This window comes from Talpa occidentalis, unplaced genomic scaffold (genome assembly GCF_014898055.3).
Source record: "Talpa occidentalis isolate TD23 unplaced genomic scaffold, MPIMG_talOcc4v2.1, whole genome shotgun sequence".
NCBI classification, from domain to species: domain Eukaryota; kingdom Metazoa; phylum Chordata; class Mammalia; order Eulipotyphla; family Talpidae; genus Talpa; species Talpa occidentalis.
In genome coordinates, this window is record NW_026555331.1 from 42984322 (window position 1) to 43010497 (window position 26176).

The following is a 26176-nucleotide window of genomic DNA, read 5'->3' on the forward strand; positions in this document are numbered from 1 at the left end:
TTATTTTTACTTTTTAAAGATTTATTTATTTATGCATAGAAGAGCCAGGGTGCATGCGAGAGAGGGTGAGAGGATTCACTAGAAACAGAGTGGGGTGCAGAACAGGCAGATCTACTGAAATACACTGCTGATGGGAGCAGCTGGCAAGACAGGAGGCTGGGGATGGAACATGTGCTGCAGTGGCTGCTGACAGCTTCATAGTGCTGAGATTTAACCCTTGTGCCACCAGGGAGACCCTATCTCACTTTTATTTTTTTAAGATTTATTTATTTATTTATACAAGCACTGGGTACAGTCAGAAGCGCGGGAGGGTGAGAGAATTCACCAGAGCCAGAGCAGAGAGCAGAGCAGGCAGAGTGATGAAATACACTGCTGAGGGGAGCAGCGGGTGGCAGGAGAGGTTTGCACGCCATGTGGGACCCTCGCCCAGTGGCCGGGATTGAACTGGTACTGCAGAGGCTGCGGGCAGCTTCGCAGCCCAGTGCTCAACTGCTGCGCCACCAGGGGAGGCCCCCTATCTTACTTTTAAATTTGCTTTTAAAAATTCTTTCAAAGCACACACATAGTATTTTTACATCTCATTTTCTATTGCTTTATAGCAGTCTAGTACCTAGGTAGTGAAATAATATCATGATTTTACAAATGAGTGGACTAAAATACTTAGTTACTAATTTGTTTTAGCTAACAGTATAAGTTTTCAGAGGCAGGATAAGAATGTGTGTTCTGAGGAACTGAAGCTCAACCCTAAGATCTTTCAGGGTTTCATCTCTGATGAAATGGTTTTCATCTCTGATGAGATGAAACCATTCATCTCTGATGAGATGGTTTTATTTTTTTAATATTTTTTGCTTTATTTTGAAATATTTATAGACCTATGTAAAAAATTGTAAAGATATTTATTTGCATTTTCAAACAACAAAAATTGACAGTGTTCTACTGAATTGAAAGAAGTGGCTAATTTTACCACCTCTATCTAATCCCTCCCAGTTATACTACTTGGGAAATCGCATCACCTCCTGTGGGAGGTACAAGCTGTGTTGGGTGCTCTAACCTGTTGATTTGTGCATTGGTGGTACTCTTTCTAGCTTTTTAGATCCATTGAAATTAGGTACCAAGTTTTAATGTTCATTTTTCCTCCTTTTGATGTAGAATTTTCTCAGAAAGCATCTGTAGGGTAAATGGTTTGGTAAATGGTTTTCAGGCTTTTCTGCCCTCCCACCATTAGGATTGCCCGCCTAAAGGGACACCTGCAGTTGTTACATTGTTGCAAACTCTTGTTTACTTCTGTGGGCGATGGTAGGGGCATTGAGATAGTTACCAAGAAAAGCAGAAGCAGGAGAGAGGCAGGAGAGAAGTAGAAAGCAGCCACAGAAGCCCAGAGTGAAGACTTCGCGGGGCCCTTGGAGGCCTTCTGGCCTCCTGGCCCCCCTGCCTGCCACCTACCTGATTGCTGCAATGCATGTAAAGCTCAATAAATGCCTGATAAAGCCACCAAGGACTCTAAGACTCTACTTTATCCTGTCTGCAGGATCAGAAGACCTGCTCTGTGGCCATCCTGCCCCTAAAGCATCTCTGATCAGCAGTGATGTATTCAGTGGCCTCTTTTCTAGGTGTCAGTCCTGGGTGTTATGTCTAAAGTCTAGAATTTGTTAAAGTCATGAACTGTGGAGCTTTTCAAAGTGCTGACCCAGCATCACCTCTTTAGACATGTTGTTTCTACAGTTTTTATAGACAACATGTACAGAAATTAACAATATGCCTACAAAGGCAAAATTGGACAATATTCAGTTTAGTTTGTATGATGGTGCTAATCCAGACACCAAACCTAAAAGGCAGTTGGCTAAATAGATCAGAAGACCTTTGTATAATTTATATTGATTAATGTACTTCTTCTATTTTATATAATTCTCCTTTTTCAGAGGCATTTATCCATGTGCAGCAGGTTATGTCACTGTCATACAGATATTTCAAACATGCAAGTACGATTCTTGATCAGCAAGCAAATGATCCAAGACAGTTCAGCTCAGTAACTATCACTTGACTCGTAGGCTAAATTTCAAGAGGAGTTCTCCAGCGAGGTACAAAATTTTCTGAAGAACTTTGACCAAAGAATAAGCAGCAACCTGTTTATGAGGGAAAATCTCAGTCCAATGAGAAAACATGCAGAGCATAGCTAGAATTCAGTGGGTCACTACATAATTTGAAATGTCCACGGATCACTTTCCAGGATTGTATTTTGAAAAGGTTTTACACTCAAGATAGGTACTTGTTGTATTTTTATTAGTATTTCTTCATTCATATTGATCCAGCAATTCTATCATTTTATTGGTAGACTAATGGCTTAGTGCATGTGTGGTGCTTAGGAGTGTATGGGAGAGACAGGAGCAGTCAGCTGCACTTCCATGACCAGGGATTGAACTTGTGATGCAGTAGCTGGGGATTGCTTCATAGAGCTAATACTTAACCCCTTGCACCACCAGGGAGGCCCCAGGAGTAGAAATTTTTAATCTCTGGTAGGATTGGGTTGTTAATTGGTCTAAACCAAAGGTTTCTCTTTTCATACCAAAAGTTACTTAATTTCCAAACTTACTTTTCTTATTCTGGGGTTGAGCCTTTTTTGTGACTTTTTCTAAGTTATCAATTGGAGAAATGTCTTCGGGTTCCATGCAGAGGTTGTTTGCTCTGGGTTTCTTAAAGAGCAGAATTCCTCACTGAACTATCATCAGGCAAAAGTACAGCATTCAGAAATTTCTGAACATAACAACCATTTTTAATTTTGTCTCTGCTGAAAGTTAGGAAGCCATGTTGCTTCTACAACATTCCAAAAGCATGAGCTGCTCTGAAAGCATTACTACTGTGTTATGCATGTAAATGTTAGCAGTTTTGCCCTTGGCTAGGGTATAGCTCTTTGTGAGCACATATAATTCTGCTAGTTGATTAGCCAAAGGCAAAGGTGCTTCAATTACATCAAAGGGTTATAATGTGAGAGATTATATGAGAACAGTCAGCAGACCTTTTCAGGGAGAAAAGGCCACCAACTGAAATGTTAACTGAGTAATTCAGGAGGACTTCTTTGCTTAAGGTAAAAATGGCTTAAGAGGGGTTCCACAAAGAATTCTTCAGTGACCTTAACCAGAACATCAGTGGCAGCACTCACTCTGAGGCTGGAGAGTATCCTTGTGCTACAGATTCTGCTTATTAACTATATACCAATCATTCAATAGTGATCCTCATTCTTTTAGATGAGTACCCCAAGAGCATTTCTTCCTTTACATATATGAAAAGGGAAAGGGGGATCTGATAATTGGAATGTCCAAAGGTATATTGGTTTATTAAACTCTACTGTAAAGCTATGATGTCCTCTTATTTATAGGGCATTGATAAATTCTAGGAAGAGATTTGAAAGTATTTATTTGAATCTTAATAGAAGGTGCTGTATGAATTAGTAGGAGAAATTGCCCATAAGGATTATGGTTTCTCATTTGAAATGGACAGTAGATCACAGTCCCTAGAATCAAATTTAGTACCAACAGAGACAGGGTAAATAAAAGATGTTAAAGATTCATTTATTCATTTGGTTGACTATTTTGATTTTTACTGTTAACCTCAAGGATTCTTTCCTTTAGGAAAAAGAGATCCTGCGTGAGTCTTTTCTAAGAAGTCTTGCCCTAATAAGCAAAAGGGAAAAGTTTAGAAACAGGACTTTTTTTTTTTTTTAAATTCCTGCTTTTGAACTGTTTTAATCACCCCTGTAGGAGACACAAGGCCTATCAGACCAGTAATCTGCTGGTTTGTGCGTGTGGGCCCTCTCTTTCAAGACTCCTGACCTCATTTAAATATGGTTCTGAATAGCAATGGTCACAAGTTTCAGGAAACAAAAATCTTGTAAACTGAACTAATATCTGTGATTATTCTTTAATGTGATAATGACTTCACAAATATTGATGTTAATGTTAACACTGAAATATTAGGTTATTAAGTATCTGTTGTGTCCACAGAGAACAAATTCATCAGAAATAACTATTCCTTCCCCATCAGTATTTCTGCATGTTTTTATCAAAAATCAATTTTACTCTTAAAAATGTTTGTTTTATATAAAATTGGTTTATTTTCTAAATAGATCAATTTAAATAAAAAATAAAATGGTAGCCAATCAATGTATCTCACATTGTGACTAAAAACAGGGAACAAAGATTTTGAAAAGTATCTTACTTTATATTGTTCATCTAAACATCTATAGGCACCATGCTCAAATAGTCAAACTATTAGATTGTGAGATCTAAGGTAGTTCCTTTTTATAGATATTCTACATAGAAAATAGAGTGGTACTTATTTTTTCACGTGAAGATTAACAAATTATAATTCTCAAATAAATGCTCCTTTGTCCCAATAATTAAAAATCAGGAGCTCATGTATTTTTGAAAATTGCATGATACATTCAAATCAATTTCAGTTTTTAAAATTACCCTTCCCAAATACAGATTTTGATCAGCACATTTGGGTTTAAAAATTATTGTGATACGATAAAATCAGTCTATAGTCCAAAAAGTCTATAAAATAAAGATCTCTTGCTTATAAGATAAAAATCTGTGGGCGTATGGTAGTACAGAAGTTAAGTTTCAGCACTATCACCACTGAGGCCTGAATTTGATCCCTGACAAGGGAGCTAACCCACATATGGTGCAGCAGATCTCTCCTGTCTCGCCCGCTGCTCTCCTTAACAGTGTATTTCAGTAAATCTCCCTGTTCTGCTCCCCACTCTGTCTCTGGTGAATCCGCTTTCCTTTCTACACCTCTGGCTTACACCCTAGTTCTTCTGTGCATAAACAGATGAATCTTTTTTAAAAATCTATGAATTTAATACACAATACAAGAGATTGTCATATGCCAATTGCAGATGAGATTACTATCCTTGCTTATCTTCAGGTCCAGAGAGAAATCAATAACATGATGTCTATTTTCATGCCAAGAGCTCTTTCAAGTTCCTAGAATAATTTACTAACAATATGACTAAATAATTTAAAAAAACGGACCATGGTAATGAATTAGAATTTCAAATAGAACATCTATCAAGTGTATGCTTTGCAAGGAAACAAATAAAATAGTAGGTGTTCATGGAACTAGCAATTATAGCAGTGGCATCTAAATCAAGTTATATTGACATAACACTAAAAAATACAGAATATTGTTTAAATGAGATTACACTTTAAGGCATCAAAGAAAGAAGAAAGCATTCAAGCAGTTTAAAGTTTGTTTGATGTGTCATGTTTTTTAAATTGTATTCATGAGTAGCCTGAGAAATGATACCTATGATTCTCATTTTCTCTTGAGTACTTTATATACTTATGACTGGCCAATATGAATAAGAATATAAAAAAAGGGGGGTTCAGTTTTTGGTGGTCTGTACTGTTTTGGCTTTCAATTTTATTAGGATGCTATTTTTTTCCTGGAAACTTTGTTTTATTAACATTGCTGAAAAATCACTCTAAGTAGGATTTTTCACTTTATCATCTATCTGTAATGTGGGGAAAAAAGATTATATTGAGAGAGTTTTAAGTTACCTGGGGAGTGAATGAGAGGCTGCAAACTTATACAACCTTTTTTACTTTTGACATACAGTCAGAAAAAAATTCAGCAATTAATGGGTCTCTCCAAAAGAAAAAAAAATGTTCATTTATTTGGTACAATAGTCTGAAACTTTCCTTCTGCCACTTAGATTTTTTTCTCTTGAAAATAGTTATTTGAACATCACACTCTTAGTCATCCTTGATAGATTCAGAAGAACCCAGTATTCTAATGCAGTGTAACATTGGTCCCATCCGAACTTGAGTATGGATTATTTTATTTTATTTTTGCATAGAATATCTGTGGTATAAGCCAGAGTTGGGTAGAGGTGGGGGTAGACTGGTGAGAGGATTCACCAGAGACAGAGTGGGGAGCAGAACAGGCAGATTTACTGAAATTCACTGCTAAGTGGAGCAGTGGGCCAGAGAGGAGAGGTGTACTGCACCATATATGAGTTAGCTCCCTGGCCAGGGATTGAACTCAATCAGTAGCAGTGATAGCACTGAGACTTAACCCCTAAGCCACTAGAGAGACACTGGACTTATTTATTAATTTCCCTTCCTTTCCAGTCTGTCTCTAGAACTTAGTTCCAACAGTTGAGCTAGTGAAGAGCATTGGTTCTCAACCCTGGTAATCCTAACACACCATGTAAATAACATATATTTAAAATTTACTCTCAAATTAAATTCACAATAGTATGAGCTAGCTGCAGATAGAAGTTTAAAATGATATAATAAATGCAAAGAAGAAATATAACAACAGCACTTTTGCAACACTCCATAAAAGACATGAAAATGTAGTCAGATAGTTATATTAATGTATAGCATTACCACAGATAAGATTTTGACACATGTAGACAGATAAATGTTTGCTGTTCCTTTGACTGTCATGCAATTAAATATTGCCATTCATGGCATGGTTTTCTAAAGTAATAATCTTAGACTGTAGCTAATAGAGTTATTTTGGAATAATCTTCAACTAATAGTAGTGGTCATTGAATAATCTTAGATTTACCTATATTTGATTTTTATTGAAAAATATTTGGCCTTTTTAACTGTTACAAATGGTGTGTTTAATGTAAAATGTGGTTAGATTTTTAGACTGAGACATTGATGTGCAGATTTTTCATAATGTGAATGCACAGCAGGACATGTGAAAGTCACATGAATTAAGTGCTGATTCTTTGTTATTCATGGCATTCTGTAGAATACTGAACACCTAGATTTTTCATCCCAAAACCCTAGCATAGGGGCACCTGACCTATAAGATGGTTTGTACATGAGATCTGGAGATAAAGGCAGAAGCAGTGGAGAGAACAGAATGGTGTTTCTTATATAGACAGCTTCAAGGGCTGAATTTATGCCATACAAAGATAGAATTGAAGTTACCACACTGCAAGTACAAAAAAGATATTTTTGAGAGAGAGGCAGCAGCACTGCTTATTTATGACTCAGATGACAAGTTTGGGCACAGTGGGAGATTGATCAGTCTCTCCAACATTTCTGAGGAAACTCGTGTCATTCCAATACAGCAATAACAGAAAAGAATGAAGCATGCCTGTGATGTGGCAAGGTGTTGCAACCTTTAGAAGATAGTACTCTAAGAGAGAATAGTCTAGGAAAAGAATTAGTAGGCATTCTGTAGTCTAAAGTGGTTTCACATGCTATGGATATTAAAGAGGAAGTCAGAGCAAAAATATCCCCAGGAACTTCACAAAATAACTGGGAGAAACACTAAGGTGGTTTGAGCAGCTGCAGCTGAAGAACATTAAATCAGCAAAACTAGAGCATTATGTTAATATGGTTTCACATGTACCAAAATCTGATAGTCTCTGAAAATTTTCTAGTTTATTGGTTAATTTAATTCAAAACATGTTAATTTCTTAAAGCACCTCTTGTCCTTAGGAAAAGAATTACGGCAGGTATTATCTCGCAGTAAAAAAATAAATAAAAAGGTACAAACATGCAAAATCCCTGTTCCCTAACCCCACCAGAGATTTCAAAATCTAGGAGAAGGTCTAAAGCCGTTATTAAAACAACCCTAGACAGTGTAATAATATGTGTTTCATAAATGAATATTAAATGGGTCATCAGTATTAAGTCTCCTTGGAAGAGATGAATATAAATCTAGATGAAGGAGCCATGTGGAGAGTGCCAATCTACGAAACTGAAGAGTGATAACAAGTAGAACATGAAAGATTGTGCAGGAAAGGTCCTATGTCTTTTCTTTAGAACTTGTATTTGATCAATAAACAAGAACTGGTAAACAGATGGATATAATTGAGCAGGGATAGGAGAGTGTGAAAATCTTAAATTATCAGCCTAGCACAATGGTGGTATTGAACATAATTTCAGTACAGTGAATCAATGATAAGATATATGGGTGTTGGGCCTCCTCTAGTGGTGCAGCTGTTGAACGCTGGGCTGCGAAGCTGCCCACAGGCAACCTCTGCAGTGCCAGTTTGATCCCCGGCCGCTGGCGAGGGTCCCACATGGCGCGACAGACCTCTCCTGCCATGTCCGCTGCTCCCCTCAGCAGTGTATTTCGTCAGTCTGCCTGTTCTGCTCTCCGCTCTGGCTCTGGTGAATTCTCTCACCCTCCCGCGCTTCTGACTGTACCCAGTGCTTGTATAAATAAATAAATAAATCTTTAAAAAAAAAAGTGGCTAAGCATTATATACTTCATGAGGAAGTCATTATTTGTAGAGCATGCCTCAAACAGTGGCATTTATGCTACCCCTTCTTCAAAGCAGAGTATCTACTTAAATTATTTGGAATTCTTCTGGATGGGAGATTGACACACACACATGCATACACATACATGTTCTTTATATTTATATACATTTCTGTGCATGTATTCATGTGTACTCGTTGCTCTCATTCATTCTGTCTCTATCAATAGAAATTCATGAACACTTGTATATTTTGAGCTGTAACACAGTGCAGTTTTATTTATTTGCTTGCTTAATTTGTTGCAAATTTGGCCATTGAAAACTTATTTGATTTTTTCATTACTGTAACTTGATTGCATCAGTATGTTTGTGTGTATGTGTGTGCACGCATGCACCAGTAATTTCTTAGTTCACACTACAAAATGTTACAGTCTTACATTGTATATTCTATGTCCCAATCCTAGGATCAGTCATTTTTCCAAGAATGCTAGGTTATTTTTAATGGAGAATGGTATTAAAAACTAAGACTTGGGCAGTAGGTTTGCTCAGGGTGTTTCATCTAATGATAATTGTCACTTGTGTCTCCACATAGCTGGCATATAAAAGGAGGGTGTTGGGATTACCTTTGGGGCTTTTCTGATTGATGAAATGCTGCAAAATTCACAAGCTTGCCATAATATCTGGCTGTGTTATGGAATAAAAATTTAAGTAGTCTTATTAAACTGTTTCCATTCTAGCGACAGTCAGTGCTATATAATAATTAAAAACACAATTTGTCAGGATTTGAATTTTTGCTTCATGATTATATGCCAGGTTATTCAATCTCTCTGTGCTTTATTCCTCATCTATAAAATACTATGAATATTATTTATATGATAATATGAATATTGCCTCAATTATAGAATTAAGAGAATGAAGTTAATATATCTAAATTTTTTTCATATAGTGCCTAGCATATAGTAAGCAATCTATAATGCTATTTTCTTATTTTCTATATCTTAGTGTTAGGAATATTACTTACTTGTTTATATTAACATCTGTAGGAGTTGGATCAATTGCAGCAATTCAAGACCTAGCCATGTATATAAACACTCAACTGTGGTTTATTTTCCATTCTTGTATTTATTCATTCAACACATTTATTGAAAGTCTACCATCTGTTCTGTAGTTACTAGAGTTATAATTATCAACAAAAAGACAAAGCCTCTGCTCTCATGAAGTTTACATTCTGGTGGAGGAGACAGGCAGAAAAACTAATAAACACAGGGACATATCCCAAGTGGTGATCACTGCCATACAACAGTAAGGAGAGGGGAATGCATAGAGAGGGCTCATCCAGGAGAGTGGGGTGTCTGTTCTTTTAGAGGGTAATCATGGAAGGTAGGTGAATTAAATAAATGTAAACCTATGAAACTATCTTGCAGAAAGAATATTTCCAGAAAAAAAAAGAAACAAGAATCATGAAATAAGACTGGAAAGTTAATGGTGACCAAATAATATTCCTTCATAGAAATATAAGTGTCACAATACTCCACTGGGAAAAAAAATACATATCATCTAATTTCTGTTGTAGCAAAATCTGTCTAGCAGTTTTGTGAAGAGTGAACTGTGGCACTGGGGTGGGGACCTGGATATAAGCCATTGCACGATGACTTGGAATAGTGTTCTATTGCTGCAGGAGCTATTTGGATTCAGTGTATATATTCTTCATTATCTATCTTGATTGCGATAGAACAAAAATAACGGGATGTGAAGATATGAGAATGCAGATCAGATAAGGAGGATGATTCTATTGGTTGTGGGCTATAAATAATCTCTCTAGTAGAATTTCTGTTTAAATTTTAAAAATTGTATTATTTTGATTATGGTAATCTTGGTTGATAATGCTGGATATGATTTACAGGTATAAATTAGTATCTCTTCAGATGTATGGTACCACACTACACGCATCACCAAAGCATCAATAAACCTCCATAGTACATTGGGCCACTCTCTTCTCTTGCTCCCCAATACCACCCTCCCCTTCTGGTGTTCTCAATTCTGCATTCATATTTCTAAGGTTATTTTGGTTTAGTTTTGTCTAGTCCCTTGTTTGATTTCTTTATATTCCATGTGTAAGTGAAATCATCAGTATTTGTCTTTCTCCTGACTTTTTTCACATAGCATATTCCTCTTAGTTCCATCCATGTTGTCACCGGTTCTTTGAAAAGATAAAATAGGCACATCTCTGTTTACAGTTTTATCTCATTATTTTTTGTTGTGTTTTGTAATAGAAAATATTTATAAGTAGAATACTACAGCATATATAATAGGTTATTATATAAATTACCATGTACTTGGGAAACTTATCTTACTAGTATTATATAATTAAAAATATAGAGACTATTAGTCTTAGAAAATGATGAATTTAGTTTAGTTTGAGTCAGTGTGTCTCTGTGTGTGTTGGTTGGTTTGGAGGACCAGCTATATAATAGTAAATATAAAATATCAGAGAAAGAATTACCTAAGCTTACTGTAAAGAATGATTGTATCTCAAGTTGTAAAACAAAAACCAATGTTTCCATAAAATCATTGGCCAAAATGAAGAAATTGAATTCTGAGGTGATACTTTACATATTTAGCTACACATTACATACTTTACCTATATATTATATAATTTATGCTATGTAGGCATTAATATTTTAATGCATTAAATATTGTCAAAGGAATATATAAATTATGTTCTCTAATAGATCCTTTGATGACTTAGAAAATTGACAGTCTTTATGTATGGCCATCCTTATATTTCAGTTTTCATTTTAAGTATTTTTACATTAGAGAATACATCAGTTCTATCATGGAATATATTGCCTTTCCATTTATTTTTATTTATTTACAACAACAGATAATGGCAGTGTGAAATTTAGTTCATAAATTGTCTTACTAATTTAATGTAAAAATGTTTTTTAAAAAAATTCATTGTCTTGGGGGGAGGTATGGTGTGGTTACACACACCAGAAGAGGGGGAATTCTACATCTCTAAATCAAACAATGTGATAAACCAATGTTACCTAATAAAATACAGTTTAAAATACTCACGCGATTGATTTTGATCTATTACTGACTTTTCAATGAATACAAATTTTTAATTTTATCAATTCAAATATTTGACAGAAATAAGAAATTTAGATCACATATTTGACTTCATTAATAAGCTTAACTAAACCAAATGCTCAGAAAAATGAATTCTGATTGTTTTTGTGTCCATAGCCATCTCTGTCTTCTTATTAAAGTCTTTTTGCAAACATGAACTTGCAACACATTTTTTCAGTGCAGTTATGTAGATCTCTGACATCTTATTATAGTTTTCCTTTAATTTGCTTCATTATTCCTATTTATCTCTCTTAAATTATATGTTTACCATTGATTATTAATATAATAATACTGCAAAAAGCATTCTGGTGTTGGGGGTGTGAGGGCTGAAGGGAAAGTGAGTATAAGCAGTAAAGGGAAAAACTTGGTGCATATCCTCTGTGAGATTATGCTGTGCATTTTGATGTGGTTGCTAAATTTTCTACTTTGCACAACTGGTATTAATTCCATTGAAGGAGGATTCCCTTTGTGTGTTCTTTTTATGACCCCAGCTTCATTAGTTTTCATTTCCCTGCACTGAATTTCAAAAGCCACTTAGCTGCCCGTATTCCTAGTTTATCCAAGTCATTCCATTTTTTACCGTGAGCTCCTTTGCAGTGATTGGCTTAGCACTCTTTCCAATAATCAGCAGATTTCATCACCTAATGTACACTCTTTCTTCCAGGCCTTTTTGTGAGCAGCAGTTTCCCGGCTTTCCAGTCCCCTGACATTGCCTGGGAAACACTCCATCTCCACCTGCTCAGCAAGTTTTTAAATCCACTCACAGATTAACCTTGACTAACCTATATTTTCTAGTGACTAGAACTCGATGGAATACTTATGAGATTGAGATAAATCTAAAGCTAAGTTTATGTGTCCTAGATACTGAGAATTCATTCTCTTCACTTTTCCCTTTGTTGCTCAGAAATCGTTGCTGAATATACAAACTAATTAAGTGTTAAAATACAGAGAGAGAGAGAGGGGTGAGAGAGAATATGAGCAAACAACTTTCTCTGAACATGATTACAGGAAAACTGCCTGCTTTGAGAAGCAAAATATACTAAAATATGTTAATAATTTACCATTAAAATGTTTCCTCAATTCAAATCCCTTTTCCACTCATTTTAGGGCAAAGTAGATTGTTTCCCAGTCAGTGTTACCAGTGACTTCAGGTTTTATGTATTGTTTTGCATTCATTTCCCCTGTTTTAATTGTTTGGTTTAATAATTTGAGGAGAAACATAATAATTGTTGCATTGGTCTATAGCCATAAAATACTGTAAATCTATATGCACTTTTGAAAATTATTTTTTTAATTTAATCTGGCTTAAACAAGCCAATTTTGATTCAACAAGCAAAATATCTTAATTTCCAACATTTAAATGACTAAATTTAATAGCTATCTAAATAGTGTGATATGCCATAAGGGAGAAACAGAGAATAGATTGTTGGTGGACTCTAGGGAAAAAATATAATCTCATCTACAGCCCATTCATAATCAGATATCAGTGTTTATATAACTTTGTAAAGAATGTATTCGGACTGTTGTTTTAATAGAAGCTTAAATATGGTTCCCACCTTTTGTATACATAATTTTTATAAAATGCAAATGTGCATGATATGTGAAGTAACTGATGAACTCACCTTTCAGTCGCAATGTGAATTTCATATAGCAATTGGAATTTAGACACATCTTAGAACTGCTGTCTGCCAAATCATATGTAAGTTTAACAGTCTTTATCAGCTTTACCCTTGGCATAAGCATAAGATTTTGTATGTGTTTAAATATATTTTTCCTCTTATGTAAAACAATATATAAAACCTAAAAATTATTTGTATTTGTTATACTATATATAGAGTTCTTTAAGCATTTCCTAAGTACTGTCTGTGTCACTGGTTACACTGATGGATACAAAAACTAAACATGAGAAATTCTAGAAATATAGAGAATTAGGTTTCTCAGAAAAGAGTAGTGAGTGGCCTCTACATGCGTCATATAAATATGAAGTACCCTGTGGACTAAGTGTCAGGTGAAGGTTTTATTTTTCCCCCCACACATCCCTGTCTGTGTACTAAGAAAAGCAAAGTAAATCAGGTTTTCTTTACTAAATGATTATTTTTAATCATCTCAATTTCCTCCCAGCTTTAGACTGTTTTATTTCATCCAAATAAAATGTCACTGTATTTCAAACTTTTATCCAAGTATTTACATCTCTGGTCTCAAGATGAACATCTAATTATATTGTGGCATTATTAAATGGATTATTGACTCAAATGTGGGGGTTATGGTGATTAAGATGAATAGATGTCTCTGAAGCAGATTGATTATGCTCTAAATAGCTGTTCATATTTCAAAGAAGGGATTGCTCAAACTAAAATATAATCTCCACAAAAACAAGCCCATTTATGTTTTCTATCCTATTACTTAGTTTGGAATAAACACTCAAGCAATCACCCCAACCTGCACTGCATTATTTTTATGGGATTCATAAACACACCCAGGTCACAACCTGGTGTATCATTTTTGACTGTTTAAAAGCTGGCTGATTTTGTATTTCATCTTAGTAAATGGGCAGCTCTATCTTTGTAGCAGAATGGATACATAGAGTATAACAGCAATTTAAAATGCACCTTGTTGGCGCTTTCTACAAGCTTCAAATCTAGTTATAGCATCCTTCATCCATATCTACATTGTGCTTAATTATGTATCAAAGTTTGTTAATGAAATAATTTAACAATCTGTGAAAAAGCATACAACAAATATTCTTTAAAGTATGCACTGGTTCAGATTGTCTTCAAGATGCACTGAATGTTTCAGATAAGTAAATATTAATTAAATACATGTATGGTCTAGTTACTTGCTACAAAATGCATGGTTCTCTGATCAGTTACTTTATCACCTTGGAGTTTATTATAAATGCAGTATAGTAGACTGATCATCATACCTCCTGAATTAGAAGATCCTCCGATGATTCTAATGCATGTTAACATTTGAAAAGTCTGTTGTTTCATGTATTTAGAGTTCAAACCTAAATTCCATTTATCCCAAATCAATGTTTGCCCATCCAGTTGTGTCTTAAGACAGACAGAGGTGATAACAGAGGTTTTTGTGTATGTTCACATCTATTCAGCAAGATGTTGAGCTCTGTGTGTGGTATTAATCTTACTAAAGTGGTAAGAACACTGCTCATACCCTATAGGAGTTCCAGTGTAAGGACATCTAGAGAAATTGTTGGTTGAAAAGTGGCCCCTGTACAAAGGCATGTGGGGAGAGACTGAAGGAGAGAGAGCACTCCAGATTAATAGGTTTTAATAAGTAAGGGAATTAATTAGGCTTGTTCTAGGCAGCCACAAAACAAGTAGATCTCCACATCTGTCACCACTTTTACCTCCAGATTGTCTCAACAACACATTACTATCTCAAGACTGAGTTGAGAAATAACGTCCATGTAGCAGTGCTGTTTTCAAAGAGGTAGAAAAATTTGATAGAAATACTTATATGTACATTGTTTCCTATAGCTAAATAAACAAATCTTCTTAGCTCTTTGACAAAGACTATGCTTAGCAAATTGTACTATCACCTTGATTTATGCATACATTTATATCTTTATGTATATAGTTATATATATATATACAGTAGAAATAGAAATAACTAATACACACCTTTTATATATTCTATATGCACACTTAATTTTTCCTTATACATTTTACAGATAGTTTGGTTAAGAACAAAAGGGTAAAATAAATTAGTCAAAGTCATAAAGTGGATAGAAAATCAAACTGGGATTCAAGTTTATCCAAATAAAGTAAATAAGCATTTTCTCACTAGATTTAATTAGAAGGCATTTAGTGAAATGACAATATGATGATATTCCTTCTTTGGTAATAGTTTCTTTTGGGGGCAGTCAAGTTGCTGACAAAAATTTTTATTAATATGTCACAGGCATGCTTTTTTTGACCTGATTATAACATAGGTGATTAATTTAGCTTATGCCATGCATACCATAATCAAATTTGAAAGCAATACTTTCTGAAGACATGCACTTCAGTGGAAAGTTGATGGGAAAGTGAAATAATCTTCAAATATACATTCCATAATTTTGGATAATAATTTTAAAAATATAAGGTTTTAATTCTGACTTTTAACTGAAAAAAACTTTCAAAATGTCAAAACTGTGACTTCCTGTATATTAACTATTAGGAAGATTTTAACTGTCATTATATCCAAATAGTAATGACATCCACTTGAGTGAGTTAGCCCTCCAACAGGAGCAGATGGCTGATCTGAGATTTTGTAGATCAGAAGCAAGCTCCATTTAAAAGCAGCCAGGAAGCAATGGATGGCGTTCAAACCCTGAATTCAGAAGAATGTTTTCTAGGGTTTATTTGCTAAACTCTGACAGTTGGGCATCTGGAAATAGTAGGGGAAAAAAACATTGCAAATCTACCACTGAAACCTGTCCATTTGAATTAGATGATCCATTCTCTGTAATTAAGACTAAGTAGTGGGTATCTGTCATGAGCCAAATTAATAGAAATTAATTCAAAAACCTTGAAAGGACATGTCATGCTGATCTGTGTAGCATGACCCTGAAGAGGACATTTATTATAAAAGAGTAAGATTTCATTGTCAAAAAGAAATGTCACTCTGGCAAATGCTGAACAAGGCAAGTTAGTTTTTCAGAGAGTAAAGTGCTTATCAATTAGATGTAAATTAGCATGCCGAGGGCACCATTTGATAAATGATGGTTTCCAGAAAACTAAATCGTACCCTCTTGTATAGAAAAAGTCACTTACTTTAAGGGTAAGGACACTGCTTTTAAAGACCAGTCCACTTCTTGTACAGTCTTACTTGCTTCCTCTTAAGTTTAAAGAAAGGCAAAGTGAGGTTAAAATGCTCGGTTGTTTTAGGTTTGTGAATGCAAGACTTAGAGAACCAAGGAGTATGCCTTATAGTATATTTACTACAAACCCATTTGTGATTCCTCCACTGAGGTGAAGACCTATCGAGGAAGTCAAGACTGATCAAAATAGTGATATTAATATACTGCAAATTCTTGAAGCTTCACAATCATTTCAGGCTGCAGATGGCTCTGGAAACTGGTAGTCCGTGGAGAACTGTCATACATTGTTTAGCTGTGCAATTTGGATGGATTAATTGCATTTCATTTATATTTAATTTCATCTATGCAATATTAATATTTCAGTTTAGGTCTAACAATATTAATATCATACCTTTGTGTACTAACAATTTTCTGCATATGAGAATGAGGCAAAAGTAGAATATAGCTTCTGCACTTAAGAAAACTTCCAAGAAACATTAGCATAGATAGGCTTATCCTCATCTACTAAAGTAAGATCCTAGCCTTCATTTTTCTTTTCTTCATATCTTTTTCACTTCAGCTTTTGAATTTATGTATGCATTTATCTTTTTACAAATAATGATGCTATTTTAATTTTTTTGCTGCTTTATCAAGATAGTATTGGTCATTAAAACATGAAAATTTGATCTACACAGATGCTGTGAAATGATTATCACAATAAGGTAAGTTAACACAGCCATCACCTCATCACCTCACACATTTTCCATTTTTTTTTTTTTAAAGATTTATTTATTTATTTATACAAGCACTGGGTACAGTCAGAAGCGCAGGAGGGTGAGAGAATTCACCAGAGCCAGAGCAGGGAGCAGAGCAGGCAGAAGGACCGAAGTACACTGCTGAGGGGAGCAGCGGGTGGCAGGAGAGGTCTGCACGCCATGTGGGACCCTCCTCCAGTGGCCGGGGAGCAGCCGGGGATTGAACCAGTGCTGCAGAGGCTGCGGGCAGCTTCACAACCCAGCATTCAACCGCTGCGCCACCGGGGAGGCCCCCCATTTTCCATCTTTGATGCAATGATAACATTTTATCTACTTAAATATCTGGAATACAGGACTCTACTTACAGGTTTATTCTTTTTTGTGTATTTTTCTTACTGTAACTTACTAGGTAGAATTGTTGCTTCAAAATTATTTTTTTTGTTTTGAATAATAAGAACATACTTCCTCTTCATCATTAAAGATGGCATGTCAACTTCCAGATATTTAAAACTGGTTTGTCAGAACTGCCTGATTATGTATTGAAGAAGTAAATAGGAATTATAGAAAAAGGAAGCCATTGCAATACTTTTTCTTCTTTTCATCTTGGAATAAGAAGTAATTACATATCCTGAGTAGTCAGGGAGTGCAGAGAAAACTTGACAAGCTACGTAGAGTATCAGAACTCTTAACTCTTCTGTGGTTTGAGTTCATCAAAATTTCCATTAGAAATGATTTGTTTAGTAAAACAATGTTAAATAGAGTTTCAATAAATTTCTGTATAATATATGAAAATACAATTAAGATATGATTTTTCTAAGGATTGATTTTACTTTCAGTTTTCAGTGTAAGAGTAATTAACTAATTAATTATTGTTATAATTAATTACATTATATGGTCAATATAACTTCATTAAGTGATTTCATAGTGAAATTCCAATATAATACTATTGGGGAGTATTTTATTATATTATTTTTAAAAATTTTTAAGATTTATTTATTTTATACAAGAACCAGGGAATAGGCCAGGTGCATGGGAGGGCAAGAGGATTCACCAGAGACAGAGTGGGGAACAGACAGGCAGACTGAAGAAATACACTGCTGAGGGGAGCAGTGGGCAAGATGCACTGCACCACGTGGGACCCTCGCCTCCTGGCCGGGATCGAACCAGCGCTGCTGAGGCTGCAGAAAGCTTCACAGCGCAGCGTTCAACCACCTGCGCCACCAGGGGAGGCCCTATTGGAGGGTATTTTATACTACAAAATTTTATTTTTTTAACATTCATTAATTGTTCTAAATTCTTTCCTTCAGCAGTCAGAACCATCCCTATGACTCCAAGCCATGAATTATATAAAGTTTAAAAAACTGTATCTGACAATTCATCATTATAAGTACCAGTGATGCTTATGTGAGCATATCTAGTCCAAACCTAACTTTAAGAGTTAAGTGGAAATATAGTTGATAATGGAGATCTAATGAAATGGAGATCTAATGATAATGGAGATCTAATTTATTTTCTTACCATGCTGATAGTTTATTATTATTTGGTTGACCTTCTAAATGACAATTTTCAGTGGCCACTGCTTCTTGTAGTCAATTCATATTTAAGGTTTCAAGTTCAAATTGGAGATAAAATATAGAGGGCTAACTCTGTGTATGCACTTATACCTTAGCATTTATCAACTGTCTTCACTCTATATTTGAACAAAATTAGCATCATAATTAATTAAAGGGCATAGAGTGATGTGAGGAATGAAAGGAAGTCTTGGAAACTCAGTTTTGCTGGGAGTATACTTTGGAGCACAAAAGGCATCATAAAAGAAATGTTTTACTAATTTACATTTTCAGTATTCTGGCTCTAAAACCTTAGCTTGCAGTCATCTGCTTGTTTTTTTTTTTTTTTTTAATCCCTAGTTGTCCCGCTATACCTTTGTTTTACATACATCAATTTGAATATTAATGAATTTTACATATCTTTGTGTGTGTGTGTATATGTGTGTGTGTGTGTATATATGTATATATATATATATATATATATATATATATATATATTGTTCCAGTTGAAGAAAAGCTTACAGGTAATTGTCAGCAAGAGAAAGAACAGCACAGAATCAAAAATACAAATTGGCTAATAGTTTAAAGATGGCATACATTTATGCCTGTTTGGCAAGATTTTAAATGCTATTTAAAATTATTCACTGTGACAAAACTTGTATGGAGAGGAAGGAAATAAGATTGAAGAGAGAGAAGTTGGGCTGTTATGTAGTTTCAACAAATATCTAAGTAAACTCCTCAAGGGGCTCTGGAATTTTCCTGAGTCAAGGAGAGATGGCAGATGGGTACAAACTTATAACAAATAGTAATTTACTCCACACCACCCTGTGAATTGGTGGGAACATGGACCCGAGGAATCTCTTCAGTCAAGTCAATTCCAAAGCTGAAAGCTGAGGGCTGTCTTGTGGCAACAATCTCAACAGCAGAGACAGTTTCTTGATCTATTTACAGCCACCACTAGTGTTCTCCCATACACAGTTCTCATTTGTTTTAGCTAATAGTGCAATATACCTAGAACAAGTGTTATTAACCATCAAGCACGTTAATAATGGAGCTTAAAGTTTACTACAAGAGGAACTTTTTAAAAATGCTATTAAATATAGAATTAACTGTAATATTGCCAAAGTAAGATAAAGCAAAAGCATACACAGATTTACACTTTAACATAATACTATGTGTAGGAATGATTTTGAGTAGTTTGATGCTAAGAAAAAGGCAAGTAGCAAACAAAAATAGAAATAAACCTGATTAATTTCTAATGATAGATGGGAAGCTCAAATCTCTTACTGTGATTTAGCAAAACTATATCTATATATATTTAAATGTTTATAATGCCACTTTGTGTAAGGTTACTAAGCATAAGGTAGCTGACAGAGATTTTTCTTAGCTGATGTTCTTTACTTTTTTCCACCTTTTTTGTGCATTTTCATGTATTAAATCTTCAGATAGTCTCCTGCTAGGAAATGAAGGTAGGCACAGCAGTGGATCATGTTTTTGACAAGCCCAAAACTTAGTGACCCATGCACGATATACTCACCTGCCACCTTTTTGTCAACATCTTGACAAGGTCATCATGCATTAAAGAGAAACATTCAGAGTCTAACACTCTAATGCTCACTTTTCTTGGAGAAAGTGTGCAAAAAGGTATAATTTTAACACATCACCATCATTTCTGACTACATAGTAGGCAGTTTTTTTCATTTTAAGTGAACTCCTTGCATGTAAATACATCAATCAGAAAGTAAACTGTTCTGAGCAATAACCAGCTGCATTTTTGAAATGCACTGATTGACCTCTGAATATCATTGTGGCTTAAAACTAAACTGGATGTTTTGAAGTAAGTTTCGCAGTGGAACCCTTTCATTAAGCAAAGACTGAAAATGTCGTTGTTATCTATGTATGAATTTATGTATTTATGCATGTATGTATCCATCTATCTGTATCTATCTACTATCTATCTGCCTATTCAAGCTATCATCTCTATCTCCAGGATTAACTGGTTGACTCATTTACCCATTCCTCTACCCCAAACATAACTAAGGCTTTAATCTGTAAGGATCCTAAGAATATTCCACAGAAAAAATTTAAAACCTTTTGGCGCCTCCCTGGTGGCACAAGGGGTTAAGCACCACACTATGAAGAAATCTGCAGCCTCTGCAGCATGAGTTTAATACCCGGCTGGCCAGGGGGCTTCCCACATGGTGAGGCAGACCTCTCCTGTCTCTCACACTGCTCCTCTCAGCAGTGTACTTCGGTCAGTCTGCCTTTTCTGTTCCCCACTCTGTCTGTTCCCCATTCTGTCTCTGGTGAATCCTCTCAACCCCCGCATCTCTGACCTGTACTCCAGTTCTTGTATGCATAAATAAATAAATCTTTAAAAAAAATTTAAAACCTCTTACCTACTGTCAAATTTTAAAGAGTTTTGGGATCTACAATAACTATGTTCTTAACCACATTGAAGCACTTTGAATATCTATTTTAGCTTTATGTAGAAGTCAATTGTCTTCTATTTCTGGGTTCTAATATATTAGGTCTCTAGATGCTGAAAAACTCATGGACGTATGATAATATTTTAATAGATTTTTATTTATTTTTTAAGATTTATTTCATCTATTTATACATACAAGAACTGGGGTCCAGGCCAGAGGGGGCGGTGATGAGAGGAATCACCAGAGACAGAGTGGGGAGAACAACGGGCAGATCTACTGAAATACACTGCTGAGGGGAACAGCAGGCTGGGGATTGAACTCATGCTGCAGTAGTTAGTGATAGCTTGACAGTGCTAAGACTTTAACCCCTGTGCCATCAGGGAGGCCCCTCATCCTTAATATTTAAAGTTATGCCAAAGACGTGTTATCTACTATATTTTCTAAAACCTCCTTTATAATCTATAAACTCCTCAATTCTCCAATATACACCTACAGAGAGAGAGAGACTATATGTATGCATTCACATATGTGAATAATATGTATATTGTACATATTCATAATATGGAATTATATGCATATTATCCATGCCCACATTTTATGTGAGAAGATTGAATCATATGCATAAAGCACACGTATGTCTATATATACATGTAAACACGGACACTCATGTTTTGCAATATACTATTATATAATAAAGTTGATAATCCCAGGCTTTCAAACATTTTTTTGAAAAGTGCATTTTTTTAACATAAGCTCAATCCTCTATCATGTTAACAAAAGAAAAATGTTAAAATCAATAGAATGCATAAACCTAGCCTCTAGATGTTTGTATAAAAGTGCATTCTTAAATAACAGCTACATAAGCAAAAAAAGTCAAAAACATTAAATTGATTATGGCATTTTGTTAATGCTTTGCATTGCATCATTCCTCTTGAAAACAGTTTAGCTCTAACAAGGGATACTCACTTTAAATTATGAAGAGCCACAATGTCCTTAACATAGACTACAGTGTTCACCAGTTACTCTAAAGAGTATATATGAAGCACAGAGAATTTTTTCATAGACCATGAACAAGATAAAAGTTCTCATAAGAATTCTTGTTTCTTTTTTATTTTTATTTTTTAGCTTTTATTTTTATATATTTTTAATTTATTTTTATTTTTAAACAATATTTGCTTCCCCCCACCCCCTCAGGTTGAGTCCTCATAGAATTTCCTTCCCCAAGTCACCTGTGCACCATCACCACAGTCCTCTGTGCTCCTCCCTCCCTCCCTCTGAACCCTCTCCCTCCTCCCCTGCATGATGTCTCTGATTTATAATTGTCTGTTTTTGCTTTGTTGTGTTTTGTACTGTTATTATTTTTTTACACTGATGTCTTATTTGGTTCCCCTGTATTCCTGCTATAAGTGAAACCATGCAATATTTTTTCTTTTTCCTTCTGGCTTATTTCACTGAGCATAATTCCTTCTAGCTCCATCCATGTTGCTGCAAATGACATGAGTTTATCTTTTTTTGAACGCTGAATAATATTCCATGGTTTATATATACCACATCTTCTTGACCCAGTCATTGTTTTTTGGGCATTTGGGTTGTTGTATAAACTTTCTTATGGAAAACCTAATGTTGGCCAGCATTAAATGAATGGGGAAAACAAGAATCACACCTGAAGGACTTGATTTCAGATGATCTGACTTCAAAGTTATTTACTTTACATAGGATGATACAAATACTTTTCTTTATGGCTGTGAAGTAAAATTCTATTTATAATGTCTTACACTGGACTGACACTGAGGATTCCATGTGTTTCATCAATATTGTGGCTCCAATCAATTGACAAACATTGAAATTTTTAACGGTCCGTAAGTTAAAGCAGACTGTTTTCTAAGCAGTTGATGATTTCAAAAATCTAATTCTTTCTCAAAAAAATATTGCATGTATGTAACATACATCCAGGATGGTTTTGGACAATATTGAAAAAATATCTTATACATTTATAAAAGTCTGTGCTCTCTATGTTCACAGCATTATCTCATTCAAATTTTGATTTTCACAACTTAATTATCTTGAAAAGTCAACTATACTCACTATCACTATGAGATGAGCAAACGTCTTTGAGAATACAGAATCAAAAATTATAGTAAAATTAGGGTTAAGGGCCTCCATGGTGGTGCAAGAGGTTAATCATCAGCACTCTGAAGCAATCTGCACTTACTGCAGCACAAGTTTGATCCCCAGGCAGGGAGCATATGGTGCTCCCATATGGTGCAGCAGAACTCTCCTGCCTTGCCTGCTGCTCTCCACAGCAGTGTATTTCAGTCAGTCTGCCCTTTCTGGTCCCCACTCCATCTCTGTGAATCCTCTCACCCTCCATAATTCTGGCCTATACCCCAGTTCTTGTATGCATAAATAAGTAAATATTTAAAAAATAAATAAAATTAAGGTTAGGCCAATTTGTTTTATTTTTATGCTAAGTACTAGTGTGTTTTCTTCTATAATAGTAAGGAGGAGGCTAGTAGACATAACATTTACATAATTTTATTGATGCTTTGGTGGTGGGCATGGTGTGTGATAACAATCTGAAGAATTGTGAACCCATATCCTTAAATCATACACAGTGTTGTAAAGCAACATCATCTCAATAAAAACTAATATAATCATAAAAGACAGATTATCAATACTATGGGAAATAGAAAAAATGAGTCCTAGAAAGAGACCAAGACTATGGCTTCTATATCAGTTTATGGCAAGTAGTTATTTGTATACAGTTTGAGTGTGGTCGTAACAAGAAGAAATGGAAAGAGTGATGAAATAGATTAAAGAATGAAATACCATCTCAAAAAATTAAATTGCTCTTATTTCTATGCCTTTAAAATGCAGTAGCTAATAAGCATTCATCCCATGAAAGAGTCAGACAAAATTCCATTCTGGCTTACTCCCAGGTCACTATTCTGACTTGGCTCTCACTGATCTTGAGAAGGATAAACCAAGATAACTGGCCCAGAAGGAACATCCATAGAATCATCTCATCACAAGACTAATGATGATAACAGCTGCCACTAGAAAATACAACAGTGCTGACATTGGTGCTAAGGCACTCAATAGTTTTGTTGAGTCTTGGAAATTATGCATAAAATACTGTGTGATCAGAGTGTTACACCACTGGGAAAGTATGGTGTGTTTAATCATCCCTCTGGCAAACTCTTTGCTTGTTTCTTTTTTGTCAGTGTCATACTTGCCTAAATTCCAGCTTTTAAAAATTCCAGCTCTAAGTAAGGGGAAAAAATTTTAAAAATGTAAAAGCCTGCAATTTTGCAAGGACTGAATTTCTAATAGAATGACATTATAATAGTTTCATGCAATGGTAACAGTTAAAATTAACCAATAAACCTGACAGCATATAGAGCAATCTTTAAGTACAAGTAAATGTGCTACTAGCTGTCATCCAGGCACAGAAATACTGCATTGGTAATGCTACTTCTGACCTTAATTCAATATTTTATAAAACTATGTCTCTCAAGATGACAGTAAGCAATAAGGAGCTGCATAATGTTTTACTTCTATGATTTAAATGGCACATTTTTTAAATGATAAAAAAATCCCTGACTCAAATAAATGATATAAACTGGCAATTTTAATTGCCTTTGGCTGGATATAAAGTGAAAACCTATAAAGTATTATTATATGGTCAACATTTATAATGAGACTCTCAAGAAAGCCAATGTCATTTACATTTACTTTTAAGGGAAACTGTGCAAGTCTTTGAACACATTTATGATTCAGGTTGAAAGGAAATATTTTGGAGAGTAAAATGTCAACTAGAAAAGGCAAGAGTATGCAAGTAATGGTTATAACAACATGGGAACTTTCAGTCATATAAAGATTCAGTTCCTATGCAAAGAGACTTCTAAAATTATCAGCAATGCAATATCTTTTCCTAATCCTTTATTTCATTTCTCTATATTCCACATATAAATGAAACCATCTGATGTTTATCTTTTTTCCTTCTGAATTATTTCTCTAGCCCCAATTCCTTCCAGCTCCATCATGTTACCACAAATGGCATGAGTTTATCTTTTTGGACAAAACTTGCAAGCTGACCATAGATCTGAGGCATCAAGCAGGGGTGGGGGAGAAAAAGGGGTCAAAACAGGGAAGGGAAGAGCATAGGGAGCTACAGTGATGGTCATGGGTGCTATGGTGGTGGTAGAACTATGGGGGCTACACCTGAGGGGAGAAACCAAATACTGTACAATAACAATGTGAAAAAATAATTTCATTTAAATAAATAAAACTAAAAAAATGAATATGTAATATGGGATAAAGGAAAAAACCTTACACAATATTAGATTTGCTTTCATATTGGGTTGATCATAGAAGGGCATACTTAATGAAGACTCCATATCAAGAAGATTCACAGAATTCTAAACTTAATTATAAATTAAAAGAGTACTAAATTCCATTTGATTGAATCACCCATTTAAATATGAGAAAATTAAATCCTCCAAAAGCCAAATTAATTCTGCAAAGTCACAAAATGGTACAGGAAAAAAATCAAGTACAAAATATATGTCCTCAATTTCAGTCATTAAAATTTTATCTATAAACCTCATGGAGCAATAAAAACACAAAACTACATTCAGTGAATATTTTTGAGATGATTAAACTTGCATTAAATTTCAGACTAACAAAAATGTTGTGTAGAAGTTAGATATCCTAGATCAAATAACTAAAATACATATTATAAATAAATGCAGAAGTAAAATAACAATTGAAATAATTAGTGTATTGCAAATATGCTAAAAGTGTGTTCATAAGCTAATTTTACTTGCATTTTCTCTTATACTAAACATAATTGTTTGTTTTATGGTTTTTAAATCACAATGTGCCTGTATAAGAAATGTCAACACACAGATACACTTTCACAGATAGTTGCAGTTGCCACACAAGAAATTTGTTATCAATTTGCAAAAGAGAATCATTCATGTAAAACATTTTTCTTGCTAAATTTCACAAATTTTCATATTATATTTGTCCTCCATTTAAGGCAGAAACTGCTCTATATAGTAGATCCTAAGACTCCCAACAGACGCATCAGAAATAAGAAATAACAACTATTTTAAAATCTTGTTTAAAATATTGAACCCTTCTTACATACCACTTCAAACTCATCTTAGCCTTCCTGATACTTCACCCACTGTTGTAATCACCTGCTATACAAGGACTTCAATCAGTTTTCTGCAGGTACAGCCTGAATCTGCCAGTGCCTCACCTCT